At 45.9% G+C, this 14,873-nt stretch overlaps 1 long non-coding RNA gene across 1 annotated transcript in view; it reads right to left on the bottom strand.

The window, feature by feature from the left end:
- Positions 1–7,782: 7,782 nt before the first annotated feature.
- Positions 7,783–14,873, bottom strand: part of LOC114815428 — a 60,189-nt gene continuing 53,098 nt past the window's right edge. Inside the window, exon 3 of the long non-coding RNA XR_003763191.2 lies at positions 7,783–7,876. This is a non-coding gene — a long non-coding RNA (uncharacterized LOC114815428). The remainder of the gene's footprint in view (positions 7,877–14,873) is intronic.

Here is a 14,873-nt window from a genome sequence, read left to right on the forward strand (position 1 = left end):
AAGGCACACGTTTTCCAAGAGGCCTTCCCAGACTAAACTCCACTTTCCCTCATCTCCCACTCTCTCCTGCAACACCATGACTTGTCCCCTTTGCTGTCCCCTCCCCACCCCCTCAGTCCCACAGCACTTATGTAATTTTGTTTATTTGTATTGATATCTATCTCCCCCTCATCTAGACTGTAAGCTCATTGTGGGCAGGGAATGTCACTGTTTATTGTTGTGCTGTACTTTCCAAAGTACTTAGTACAGTGCTCTGCACACAGTAAGTGCTCAATATATACGACTGAATGAATGAATGAATGAATGTCCCTGTCTGTCCTGGTCTAGCTTAGGAGCAAGGGGAAGTCTGATGAGCTGGAAAACATAATTTGGTGGACTGCACAGACAAGATTATTATTTAGCGATTAACAATTAATTTATCATTTACTTGGGATTGCCCGTGTAATTTTCAAGACAATTTACTAGATTGTAAAGTCCGTGAAGGCAGGGATCATGACCGTTTCCTCTGTGGTATTCTTCCAAGGGCTTAGTTCAGTGCTCTGCACACAGTAAATGCTCAATGAATATCACTGATAGAGTGATGTATTAGACAGAAGAGATTTGGGGAAATGAGGCTATATCATCTACACAAAGCCATTCCCCACATCTGTGAACAACCACAGTGATGTAATAATAATAATAATAATAATAATAATAATGGTATTTGTTCAGCACTTACTATGTGCCAAGCACTGTTCTAAACACCGGGGTAGATGCGGGGTAATCGGGTTGTCCCATGTGGGGCTCACACTTTTAATCCCCATTCTCCAGATGAGGAAACTGAGGCACAGAGAAGTTAAGTGACTTGCCCAAAATCACACAGCTGACAAGTGGCAGAGCTGGGATTAGAACCCACAACCTCTCACTCCCAAGCCCGGGCTCTATCACCTAGGCCATGCTGCTTCTCATTCATTCAATAGTATTTATTGAGCGCTTACTATGTGCAGAGCACTGTACTAAGCGCTTGGAATGTACAAGTCGGCAACAGATAGAGACAGTCCCTGCCCTTCTTGATAACCAATCAGTAATGAAGCAATCATATGAATGAATCAATGAATTAATAATAATGCTAATAATTCTGGTTCTAGTTAAGTACTTGCTATATGTAAAGCCTTGTTTTAGGTACCGGGGTGGATACAAGATAATCAGGTTAGGCACAGTCCCTGTCCTACATAGGGCTCACAGTCTAAGTCAGAGGGAGTAAGATTTAATCTCCATTTTGCAGATGACTAAACTGAGGCACAGAAAGTTAAGCGTCTAAGCCGCGGTCACACAAAAGACCAGTGGCTGAGCTGGGATTAGAATCCAGGCCCATTCAGTCGTATTTATTGAGCACTTACTCTGTGCAGAGCACGCACAAGGCAACACTGCTTCCCTATCCATCCATCAATATGCCAATAATGTTTATTGCATAATCATTCTGTGCTCTGCAATGCCAATCTCTTGGGAGAATACAATAAATAGACACCATCTCTGCATTCATGTAGTTTACAGTGAAACACAGAATGTTACAATTTAGCAGAGGAGTTCACGATCTGATAATTGGTCCTATTTGTTAAATATAATGAAAATATGTTTCCTTTCCCTTGTAATCTCTAAGTTCTCAAATAATAATAATAATGTTGGTATTCTTTAAGCGCTTACTCTGTGCAGAGCACGCACAAGGCAACACTGCTTCCCTTTCCATCCATCCATATGCCAATAATGTTTATTGCATAATTATTCTGTGCTCTGCAATGCCAATCTCTTGGGAGAATACAATAAATAGACACCATCTCTGCACTCTTGTAGTTTACAGTGAAACAGAGAATGTTACAATTTAGCAGAGGAGTTCACGATCTGATAATTGGTCCTATTTGTTAAATATAATGAAAATATGTTTCCTTTCCCTTGTAATCTCTAAGTTCTCAAATAATAATAATAATGTTGGCATTTGTTAAGCGCTTACTATGTGCAGAGCACTATTCTAAGCGCTGGGGTAGATACAGGGTGATCAGATTGTCCCACGTGAGGCTCACAGTTTTAATCCCCATTTTCCAGATGAGGGAACTGAGGCACAGAGAAGTGAAGTGACTTGCCCACGGTCACACGGCTGACAAGTGGCGGATCCGGGATTTGAACCCATGACCTCTGACTCCCAAGCCCGGGCTCTTTCCACAGAGCCACGCTGCTTCTCTAACGTGATTTCTCCCGAAGGGGAAGCAGGAATTTTGGGACAATCCCAAAACCAGAGCAGGTGGGGATTTTTTTTACCTTATTTGTTAAATGCTTACTATGTGCCAGACACTGTATTAAGCACCAAGGTAGATATGAGTTAAGACGCAAGTTATAAGCTGACTTTCAGGTTGGACAGAGTCCATGTCCCAGCAGGGGCTCACGGTCTTAATCCCCATTTCCAAATGAGGTAATTGAGGTAAATGAGGTAATTTAAAACTGTGAGCCCGTTGTTGGACAGGGATTGTCTATCTGTTGCCAAATTGTACATTCCAAGCGCTTAGTACAGTGCTCTGCACACGGTAAGCGCTCAGGAAATATAATTGAATGAATGAAAAATTGAGGCACAAAGAACTGAAGTGACCTGCCCAAGCCCACACAGCAGACAAGGGGAAGAAACAGGATTAGAACTCAGGTCCTTCTGACTTCCAGGCCTGAGCTCTATCCACTAGGCCTCATTGCTTCTCCGCTCTGCTTCTCTGCTCAGATCAATCGGTCCCACGGAGAAATTGGACCCAGGCAGTGGAATCAACATCGCCAAAGCCAAAAGGAGCAAAATACCCATTTCGTATCTCAAACATGCAATTTTTTCATTTATTACAAAGATGATGCAAGTGAAAGTTTATTATTATTTCTGGAAAGCTGCTGACGATTCCTTTTCCTTGCCAAGTTGGAAAATTCTTCAAAATATACACCGGAATGTTTCTTTTTTTTTTTTTTTCCTCAGTTCCCTCTTCTGCTTTTGACTTCCTTTATTTGGGATTTCCCCTTTTAACTGAAAAAAAAATCTCTTTATCTGCAGGATTTCAGAGTTAGTCCTATTCTTCTATTTGTTTCTGCTAAGAGAAACCTATGAGTCCTAGATTCTCAGGAGCATCTGAGGATACCAGAGAAATTCCTAGAAGTACCTCTCTTCATAGTGGTAGTATTAGTAATAATAAAATAATAGTAATAGTAGTAATAAAAATAAGAATGATAGTGGTATTTATTAAGGACTTAGAGAAGCAGCGTAGTTTAGTGGAAAGAGTCCGGGCTTGGGAGTCAGATACCCTGTATCTACCCCAGCGCTCAGAACAGTGCTCGGTACATAGTAAGCGCTTAACAAATACCAACATTATCATTATTATTATTATTAGAAGGTCATGGGTTCGAATCCCAGCTCCACAACCTGTCAGCTGTGTGACCTTGGGCAAGCCACTTCACTTCTCTGTGCCTCAGTTACCTCATCTGGAAAATGGGGATTAAGACTGTGAGCCCCACGTGGGACAACCTGATGACCCTGTGTCTACCCCAGCGCTTAGAACAGTGCTCGGCACATAGTAAGCGCTTAACAAATACCAACGTTATTATTATTATTATTATTACCTCATCTGGAAATGGGGATTAAGACAGTGAGCCCCACGTGGGATAATCTGATTACCTTGCATCCACCTCAGCGCTTAGAACAGAGCCTGGCACATAGTAAGCACTTAATAAATACCATAATGATTAGTTATTATCATCACCTCGTTCCAGGTGCCGTACTAAATTCTGGAGTAGATAGCAGATATACGGGTGGGACACAGTCCCTGTCGCACACAGGGCTCACATGTGGTAGTGTTACTATATATTGAGGGCTCACTGTCGTGCAATGCACCGCGCTAAGCACTCAGGAGGTACGAAACAAAGACGACATTCCCTGCCTTCCTGGAGTTCTCCCTCTAATGATTTCTGCCATTTTTCCACCGTAACACACCACAAGGAAGCAGGTCCGATTTCATTCATTCAGTAGTATTTATTGAGCGCTTCCTATGTGCAGAGCACTGGACTAAGCGCTTGGAATGGACAAATGGGTAACAGCTAGAGACGGTCCCTGCCCTTTGACGGGCTGACGGTCTAATCGGGGGAGACAGACGGACGAGAACAATAGCAATGATTTCCCCAAGAACAGCAGGGAACAGCTCTATCTTTTTGAGTAGAATCAATCCATTAATTGTATTTATTGAGCAGTTCCTGTGTGCAGAGCACTGTACTAACCGTACTAACAGTCGAACTGTCTTCTTGGAAATGCACAATAACTGGGATTTTTTGCAATTTCAGCATCCCAGCTACCCCTGGCCACTCCAGAATCAGGCCATGAAGCAGGCAACTAACTCCCTTAATGATAATAATAATAATCACAAGAATAATAATAAATGTGGTATTTGTTAAGAGCTTACTATGTGCCTGGAACTGAGAAGCAGCGTGGCTCAGTGGAAAGAACCCAGGCTTGGGATTTGGAGGTCATGGGTTCGAATTCCTACTCTGCCACTTAGCTGTGTGACTGTGGGCAAGTCACTTAATTACTCTGTGCCTCAGTTACCTCATCTGTAAAATGGGGATTAAGACTGTGAACCTCACGTGGGACGACCTGATTACCCTGTATCTACCCCAGCGCTTAGAACGGTGTTCTGCACATAGTAAGCGCTTAACAAATACCAACATTATTATTACTAAGCACTGGGGTGGATACCAGCAAATCGGGTTGGACACAGTCCCTGTCCCAGCTGGGGCTCACGGTCTCAATCCTCATTTTACAGACGAGGTAACGGAGGCACAGAGAAGTGAAGGAACTTGCTCAAGGTCACACGGTAGACAAGCGGCCGAGTGGGATCAGAACTCAGGACCTTCTGACTCCCGAGCCCGTGATCTTTCCACTGCACCATGGTGCTCTTCTGTTCACTGCATTAGACCAACGGCCGATGAATCCGTCGATCTATATTTGCATTTACTGAGCGTTCACTGTGTTCAGAGCACCGAACTAAGCGCTTGGGAGAGTCCAATACAATAGAGTGCCTAGGTGTGATCCCCACCCACGGTGACCTCACGGACTAGATGAGGAGAGAGAAATTACAGGTAGGGGAAAGGGGAGACTGTAAGTGTATATATATAAATGCTGTGGGGGCTGAAGGGGGGGTGAATATTCAGTGCTTAGGGGTACACGTCCAAGGGCAAAGGCAATGCAGGAGGAAATGAGAAGCAGCGCGGCTCAGTGGAAAGAGCACGGGTTTAGGAGTCAGAGGTCATGGGTTCGAATCCCGGCTCGGCCACTTGTCAGCTGCGTGACTGTGGGCAAGTCACTTACCTTCTCGGTGCCTCAGTTACCTCATCTGTAAAATGGGGATGAAGACTGTGAGCCCCACGTGGGACAACCTGATGACCCCGTGTCTGCCCCAGCGATCAGAACAGTGCTCGGCACATAGTAAGCGCTTAACAAATACCAACATTATTATTATTGTTATTATTAAATGAGGGCTGACTCAGGGGAGGCCTTTTGGGGGAAATAGGATTTTAGGAAGATGCTGAAGACTGGGAGAGCAGAATAATAATAATAATAATGGTATTTGTTAAGTGCTTATTGTGCCAAGCACTGTTCTAAACTCTCGGGTAGATACAGGGTAATCAGGTTGTCTCCCCTGGGGATCACAGTCTTAATCCTCATTTTACAGATGCGGTAACTGAGGCACAAAGAAGTGAAGTGACTTGTCCAAAGTCACACAAATGAGAGGTGGCAGAGCCGGGATTAGAACCCACAACCTCTGACTCCCAAGGCCGTGCTCTTTCCACGATGCCAAGCTGCTTCTCTGAAGCAGAAGACCACCTAGCTTAACCCACTGACTCCAACAGGGCAGCAAGGAGAAGCGGCGTAGCCTAGTGGGTAGAGCACGGGTCTGGGAGTCAGAAGGACCTGGGTCCTAATCCCGGCTCTGCCACTCGTCTCCTGTGGGATCTTGGGCAAGTCACTGATTTTCTCTCAGTCTCAGTTAGCTCATCTTTAAAATGGGAATTAAGACTGTGAGCCCCACGATGGATGTGTACTGTGCCCAATCTGATTAGCTTGTACCTATCCCAGCGCTCGGTACAGTACCTGGCACATAGTAAGCAAACAACCAAAACCAGAATAAAAAAGAAGGGAAATCACTTGGAGAATGGAGGCCCATGCTCAAGTTGAGGGCTAGGCCATCTAACGACCTTACTTTTTCTTCCTCATCTCTAGATGTCCCTTCCATTATGGGCGGCTCACCCACAAATTTATCTTCCCCCTTCGGGAATCTATTGCTATTTTCATCCTGCACAATGTCCTGTGGTTACAACCTCCACATGTGCACCAACCACCAGCTGTGGGAAGGAGTGCTTCCTTAAATTTGCTTTAAATCTACCTCTTTTGAGTTCCGGTGGATGCCTCTCTACTTAGTACAGTGATCTGTACACAGTCGGTGCTCGATAAATACGACTGAAGGAGCGCTTCCGTGCTAAGTAGTGAACACTTCTTTCAGGTTCCACTGGATGCTTCTCTTCGTCCTTCTGTAATATGTAGCGATCGATTCTATTTATCGCCATCGCTCTCGTCTGTCCGTCTCCCCCGATTAGACCGTGAGCCCGTCAAAGGGCAGGGACCGTCTCTATCTGCTACCGATTTGTCCATTCCAAGCGCTTAGTCCAGTGCTCTGCACATAGTAAGCGTTCAATAAATACTTTTGAATGAATGAATGATCAACAGCTTCATGATTTTAAACAAAATGCTGTCTCTTGCGAAAAGCTTATATAAACAACAATTGTGATTCAACGTTAACATAGTGTTGCTTAGAGGAACTGGAAGTGCTTTAACAACACTTTATCACCGATGGGTCCATATTAGGGTGCGAACATGTATCAGTTATTTATAATAATGTCTGTCTCCCCCTCTAGATCGTAGGCTCGCTGTGGAAAGAGAACGGGTCTACAAAATCAGTTGTACTCAACTCTCCCAAGGTCTTAGTGGCAAGAGCACGGATTTGGGAGTCAGAGGAAGTGGGTTCTAATCCCGGCTCCGCCACTTGTCGGCTGTGTGACCTCGGGCAAGCCACTTCACTTCTCTGCGCCTCAGTCACCTCATCTGTAAAATGGGGATTAAGACTGTGAGCCCCCACGTGGGACAACCTGATTACCTTGTGTCTACTCCAGCGCTTAGAACAGTTCTTGGCACATAGTAAGCGCTTAACAAATGCCATCAACGTTATTATTATTATCTCTAAAATGGGGATTAAGAACGTGAGTCCCACATAGGACGCGAACTGTGTCCAGCTGATTAGCTCGTAACTACCCCAGCGCTCAGTACAGTGCCAGGCACACAGCGCTTAACGAACGCCATTAAAAACAAAAACCAAGATCCCCCAAAAAAAACCAAATCTTAGAGTTACTGAATCTGAGCTTTACCCGCCTGTCCTTTGCCCCAGTTCCTTCGTTCTTCCCTCTCCAGACAGCATGACGCTTTTCCAGCCTCCAGTGAAGCTGAACGTTTTCAGGGGCTTCTGCACCGTGGATCATTTACTTGAATACTTGGCATCACTAGCAGACTGAAAGTCTACAGTTGGCATCTCAAACAGATCAGGGTAATAGACGTTGATTTAAGAGCGCGCTGGCAAAGAGCCGCCCTGAACAGGGCGTGGGACAGCTCGACATGTTGATTTGGGCGGTTGTTTTACAAGCCCCAGAGGTATTTCACAAATCACTTTGCGTTCTTACCTATTGAAAAGGTTTTATGAGAAGCTGAGGCTCCCTTAGGTGGCTTGCAGATGGAGACATCTTCAACGGGGAGTGATTGATCCCTCGGGTGGGTGGGTTTCTGTGAGTGCACACACACAAAATACGGTGGGATATCGGTCCTTAAAATAATAATTATGGTATCTGTTAAACGCTTACTATTTGCCTGATATAAACTCTGAGGGAGACACAAGATGATCAGATCCATATGACGCTCACGCTTTTAATCCCCACTTTACAGATGAGGTAACTGAGGCATAGAGAAGTGAAGGGACTTGCCCAAGGTCACACAGCAGACAAGTGTCAGAGCCGGGATTAGAACCCACGTTCTCCGACTCCCCAGGCTGTGCTCTTGCCACTCGGCCATGCTGCTTCTCTAGAATAGTGCTTGACACGTAGTAAGCACTTAACAGATACCATAAGAATGATATTTTGGCACATGGTAAATGCTAAAGTTATGCTTATGAGAAGCAGCGTGGCTCAGTGGAAAGAGCCCGGGCTTATGAGAAGCAGCGTGGCTCAGTGGAAAGAGCCCGGGCTTGGGAGTCAGAGGTCATGGGTTCGAATCCCGGCTCGGCCACTTAGCTGTGTGACTGTGGACGAGTCGCTTCACTTCTCTGGGCCTCAGTTCCCTCATCTGTAAAATAGGGATTAAGACCGTGAGCCCCACGTGGGACAACCTGAATTCCCCTGTGTCTACCCCAGCGCTTAGAACAGTGCTCTGCACTTAGTAAGCGCTTAACAAATACCAACATTATTATTATTAAAGTCAGGGGCATTTACGGAAGTGATATTTGAAGGGAGGATTTATTCATTTGGTGTGGCCTCAGAGACACTGTCTAAAATAGCTTGTTCTGTTATTTATTAAGCTTGTTATAGAGAAGCAGCATGGCTCAGTGGAAAAAGCCCGGGCTTGGGAGTCAGAGGTCTTGGGTTCGAATCCCGGCTCGGCCACTTGTCAGCTGTGTGACTGTGGGCAACTCACTTCACTTCTCTGGGCCTCAGTTACCTCATCTGGAAAATGGGGATTAACTGTGAGCCTCACGTGGGACAACCTGATTACCCTGTATCTTCCCCAGCGCTTAGAACAGTTCTTGGCACATAGTAAGTGCTTAACAAATACCAACATTATTAAACTCTCACTATGTGCTAAGCACTGGAGTAAGGGTGTCGGGGATGTCACCTTGGTCTACTGAAAATAGCATCAAAGGAGAGTCCTTACTCTTCTCCTGAATAATAATGTTGGTATTTGTTAAGCGCTTACTGTGTGCACAGCACTGTTCTAAGCGCTGGGGTAGACACAAGGGAGTCAGGTTGTCCCATGTGGGGCTCCCAGTCTTCATCACCATTTTACAGTCACACAGCTGACAAGTGGCGGAGCGGGGATTTGAACCCATGACCTCTGGCTCCAAAGCCCGGGCTCTTTCCACTGAGCCACGCTGCTTCTGGGTGATCTTAGCCAAGTCATTTAACCTCCCAGGACTCAGTTTCTGCATCTATAAAATGGGGACAAGACATCCGCTCTCCCACCTCTTAGACCTTGAGCCATCTGTGGGTCTGGGACTATCTGCTCCGATGATCTTTTATCTACCCCAACATTTAGCGCCGTGCTTGGCCCGGAGTGAATGCTTACTAAATACCGTAATTATTGTTATTATCATCAGTGAGATTTGAAAAGAACAGGATTAGTCAACCTAATTAGTCCAGACTTGTTTTGTCGAACCTCTTTAGGCTGCCCCGGTGAGTTATTCGGCTGAAAATGGATCCCAGTTAGAAGCCGCAGTGGATTTTGGAGAGAGAACTTTTTATCCCGTTATAGACTGCGAAAGTGTGTTTTGTTCACCCAGGACTTGTGTTTTCACCCCCCGGGATAAAGATCCCAACAGGGAGGGAAGGAACGGAAGTTTCTGGCATGCAGGGTCAGACACGATAATAGTGATAATAATAATGATGTTGGTGTTTGTTAAGCGCTGACTAGGTGCAGAGCACTGTTCTAAGCGTTGGAGTAGATACAGAAGTTGTGACTCGCCTACAGTCACACAGCTGGCAAGTGGCAGAGCAGGGATTCGAACCCATGATCTCCGACTCCAAAGCCCGGTCTCTCTCCACTGAGCCACACTGCTTCTCTTAGGCACGGCCTTGTGGATAGAGCACGGGCCTGGGAGTTCGAAGGACCAGAGTTTGAATCCTCGCTTTGCCCCTTATCTGCTGTGTGACCTTGGACGAGTCACTTCACTTCTCTGGCCTCAGTTACCTCATCTGTAACATGGGGATTGAGCCTGGGAGTCCTCTGTGGGACAGAGGCCGAGTCCAACCCAATCATCTTGTATCCACCCCAGGGCTTAGTACAGTGCCTGGCACATAGTAAGCGCTTGAGAAATATCACAATTATCATGATGATGATGATGATTATTAAGAGTAGTAGTAATAATAGTTATTAATTTCTTACTGAGAACAGTGAACTCTACTAAGTCCTGGGAAAAAACAACCAGGTGGGAATTTGACATGGTAAATTAGACCAAGGTCATTTACTTGAAGGTTCGTCTCCTTGCCAGATTACGCTCCTTGAGGTCAGGAGTCATGTCTACCAACTCTTTTATTATTATTTGTTAATATTAAGTGGTATTTGTTAAGCACTGCAGTGGGTACAGGCAAATCCGGTCAGACACAGTCCCTGTCCCACAGGGGGTTCATTCTAATGTCATCTCCCACGTACTTAGTATAGTGTTCTGCACGTAGTAAGTGCCCAATAAGTACCTTCGACGGATGCTTTTTCTACTAGATCGTGCTAGTCTCCTGTGGGTCCCCTAGTATGGAAAGGCAGTGTAGCCTCGTGGAAAGCACTCAGGGGCCTGGGAGTCCGAAAGACCTGGGTTCTACTCCCTACTCTTCCGCTTGCCCGCTGTGTGACGTCGGGCAAATCACTTCACGTCTCTGGGCCTCGGTTACCTTATCTGGAAAATGAGGATTAAGACTGGGAGCCTAATACGGGACAGGGACTCTGTCCAACCCTAAATGTATGTATTCATTCAATCATGTTTATTGAGCACTTATTGTGTGCAGAGCACAGGACTGAACGCTTGGGAGAGTACAATTCAACAGACAGACACATTCCCTGCCCACAACATGCTTACAGTCTAGAGGGGGAGACAGACATTAATAGAAATCAACAAATTACAGATATGTACTTAAATGCTGCGGGGCAGGGATCCACCCCGGCTCTTAATACAGTGCCTAGCACATAGTAAACACTTCACAAATGCCACAGTTATCATCGTCATTCCTCTGTGCTTCAGTTTCCTCCTCTGTAAAATGGGAATAAAATCCTCCTCCTTCCTACTTAGACTATGAGCCCCATGTGGATCAGGGACTGTGTCCAATCTGATTATCCTGAAACTACTCTAGCATTTAATGAAGTTCTTGGAACGGAGTAAATGCTTAACCGGTATGATAATTATTACTAGATGTCGTAGTGTTCCGGGGGCATTTTCTAGTAAATCCAACAGTCAATCCGGGACAGGTTGCCCAGGATAATTCTTTGCCCAGGTCTGTTAATCCCAGCCCAACCACACCGTCCCGTGACTCTTCAATTCGTCCAGCGCAGTAACGGAGAGGTTATGAAGCCGAGGACGTGGGAGGGTGGGGTTGTAGAAGAAAGAGCACTGGTCTGGGGGGTTGCTCTTCTTCTTCAGATGCCATTTGTTTCCAAGTCACAGCGAATCCATGGACATATTCTTCAGAACATCCCAACTTCTGTCATAAAGTCAGTCTGGTATGTGTATCCATAGAGTTTTCTCGGTAAAGATAGGGAAATGGTTTACCGTGCCTTCTTCCTTGCAGTAAAACTTGAGTAACCACCATTGCAGGACTCAAATTATTAATAATAATAATAACAATGATGATGATTTTGGTACCTGGTAAGTGCTATGTGTCAAGCACTGTTCTAAGCGCTGGGATCTTGTCTTCTGCCATCGAGCCGTCTCCGACCCATAGCCACAGCGTGGACACATCTCTCCCAGAACGTCCCACCTCCGTCCGCCATGCGTTCTGGTAGTGGATCCAGAGAGTTTTCTTGGTAAAAATATGGAAGAGGTTTACCATCGCCTCCTTCCACCCAGCACTGGAGTAGACAATAGCTAATCAGTTTGGACCCAGTCCCTGTCTCATTTGGGGCTCACAGTCTTAATCCCCGTTTTAAAGATGAGGTAACTGAGGCTCAGAGAAGTGAAGTGACTTGCCCACGATCGTACGGCAGACAAGTGATGGAATTGGGATTAGAAGCCAGGTCCTCCTGACGCCCAGGCCCATGCTTTAACCACTAGGCCATGCTGCTTCACTGTACACTGTATACTTACACTGAAGAGTGTAAGCTTCCAGTGGGCAGGGATCACGTCTACCAACTCTGTTGTACTGTACTTTTTCCCAAGCTCTTCACACAATGATATTGAGAAGAAGCGTGGCCTAATGGATAGAGCACAGGCCTGGGAATTCATTCAATAGTATTTATTTTCATTCAATAGTATTTATGGAGCGCCTACTATGTGCAGAGCACTGTACTAAGCGCTTGGAATGTACAAATCGGTAACAGATAGAGACGGTCCCTGCCCTTTGACGGGCTTACGGTCTAATCGGGGAAGACAGGCAGACGAGGACAATGGCAATGAATAGAGTCAAGGGGAAGAACATCTCATTAAAACAATAGCAACTGAATAGAATCAGGGTGATGTACGTCTCATTAAACAAAATAAATAGGGTGATGAAGATCTATACAGTCGAGCGGACGAGTACGGTGCCGAGGGGGTGGGGCGGGAGAGGGGGAGGAGCAGAGGGAAAGGGGGGAGAAGAGGGTTTAGCTGGGGAGAGGTGAAGGGGGGGGTAGAGAGAGCAGAGGGAAAAGGGGAGCTCAGTCTGGGGAATCAGAAGGACGTGGGTTCTAATCCCGGCTCCGCCACCTGTCTGCTGTGCCACCTTAGGCAAATCACTCAACTCCTCTGTGCCTGTTACTTCCTCTGTCAAAGGGGGATTAAGACTGTGACCCCCCAAGTAAGACATGGACTGTGTGTCCAACCTGATTACCCTGTATCTATCCCAGTGCTTAGAACAGTGACTGGTACACAGTAAGTGCTTAACTAATACCATTAAAAAGCACTCCATAAAAATACTATTGATTGAATAAGTAGCATCTGTTGATTGATTGGGTGATCTCTTAGCCTTTTCCAAAATAAACCCTCTCCCTGAGAGATGAAAAGCCCTGTTTGATCTTTCAGATAAAACGGTTTTATCTTTCAGACTGATGAGCACCCCTGGTTGTCCTCTAGTTTAGGGAAGCTAACCATCTGCCTCTGAAACTTTGTCCGAACAAGCCTTAAGGAACCGGGACAACATTTCTTCAAGCAGCGATGGTGTTCCAGGACAAATTAGGGAATTTTCTTTCCCTCCTAGAAAAAGGGAAATTCCAGCTAAGACATGAACTTCATCAAGAGGATCCAGAAACCTGAAACATGAGAATGTGAGCTGGAGAATTTGGGGGAGGTAACTGAAAAGACTCGAAATAATAATTATGGTATTTGTTGAGCGCTTACTATGTGCCAGGTTCTGTTCTAAGCGCTGAAGGAGACACATAGTTATCAATGCAATCGATCATAGCTGCTCATTAAATACAATTGACTGACAGACTGAAATCAGTCAGTGACATTTACTGAGCACTGACTGTGTACAGAGAACTGTACTAAGTTCAGACAAGGAAGATCATCTTCCATAACATTGGTTGTTGTTTACCGTTTGTTACAGGCCCTCATGATGAAGTGGCGTACAACTCAATGGGATCTGGGTTTTTCTATTATTTCAATCAATCGATCGATCAAATGATGTTGGTGTTTGTTAAGCGCTTACTATGTGCAGAGCACTGTTCTAAGCGCTGGGGTAGATACAGGGTAATCAGGTTGTCCCACATGAGGCTCACAGTCTTAATCCCCATTTTCCAGATGAGGTAACTGAAGCACAGAGAAGTTAAGTGACTTGCCCACAGTCACACAGCTGACAAGCGGAAGAGCTGGGATTCGAACTCATGACCTCTGACTCCCAAGCCTGTGCTCTTTCCGCTGAGCCATGCTGCTTCTCAACAATCAGACCAATAGTAATCACCGAATCAGAAGTACGGGGGTTCCAATTCACTCTGCCATCTGTCCGCTGTGTGACCTGGAGCAAGGGCCTCGGTTTCCTCATCTTTAAAATGGGGATTTAAAGTGTGAGCCCCGTGTGAGACGGGAGCAGTGTGCAACCCAATTTGCTTTTATCCACTCCGGCGCTTAGTATGGTGTCTGGCACAAAGTAGGCACTTAACGAACACCACGGTGATTTACTGTGCATAGAGTGCTATACTAAGTCCTTGGGAGAGTCCACCGGAGTGGGTGGACACAATCCCTGCCCACAGGGAGTTTACAGACTAGAGAGGGAAACAGAGATTAAAAGAATTTACAGAGGGATACATACCTAAGTCCCCCTCTCAGGAATGCACCTGGAGAGTTTCCAGTATCCTACCAGTCTTGGCTATACGAGAGTCAAACGGAGGCCTACTCATTCCATTCCTAGCTTGGCCAGTGGCTAGTGAGTGGCAGGACATCTGCTATAATCAAAACTCCCCTGTGCTGGGCAGCGGTAGCACGGGAGAGAGTCGAGGGTGGAGACTCACGTTTATTGCGTGGAAAAAGGCAATGGTGAACTACGTCTATATTTCTACCAAGAAAACCCTATGGATCCACTACCAGAATGATGGCAGGTGGAGGTGGGGCCTTCTGGGAGACGCGGGTCCGTGGAGTCGCTGTGGGATGGAAATGACTCAACAGCGTAAGATAAGATAAGCCGCTAGTCAGCTGTGTGACCTTGGGCAAGTCACTTAACTTCTCTGTGCCTCAGTTCCCTCATCTGTAAAATGGGGATTAAAACTGTGAGCCCCACGTGGGACAACCTGATCGCCTTGTAACCCCCAGCGCTTTGCACATGGAAAGCGCTTAACAGATACCACAATTATTATAAGAGACATACATAAGTGCTGTGGGGGGAGCGGGGATGAAACCCAA

Source organism: Ornithorhynchus anatinus, chromosome 12 (genome assembly GCF_004115215.2).
Source record: "Ornithorhynchus anatinus isolate Pmale09 chromosome 12, mOrnAna1.pri.v4, whole genome shotgun sequence".
Lineage (NCBI taxonomy): Eukaryota > Metazoa > Chordata > Mammalia > Monotremata > Ornithorhynchidae > Ornithorhynchus > Ornithorhynchus anatinus.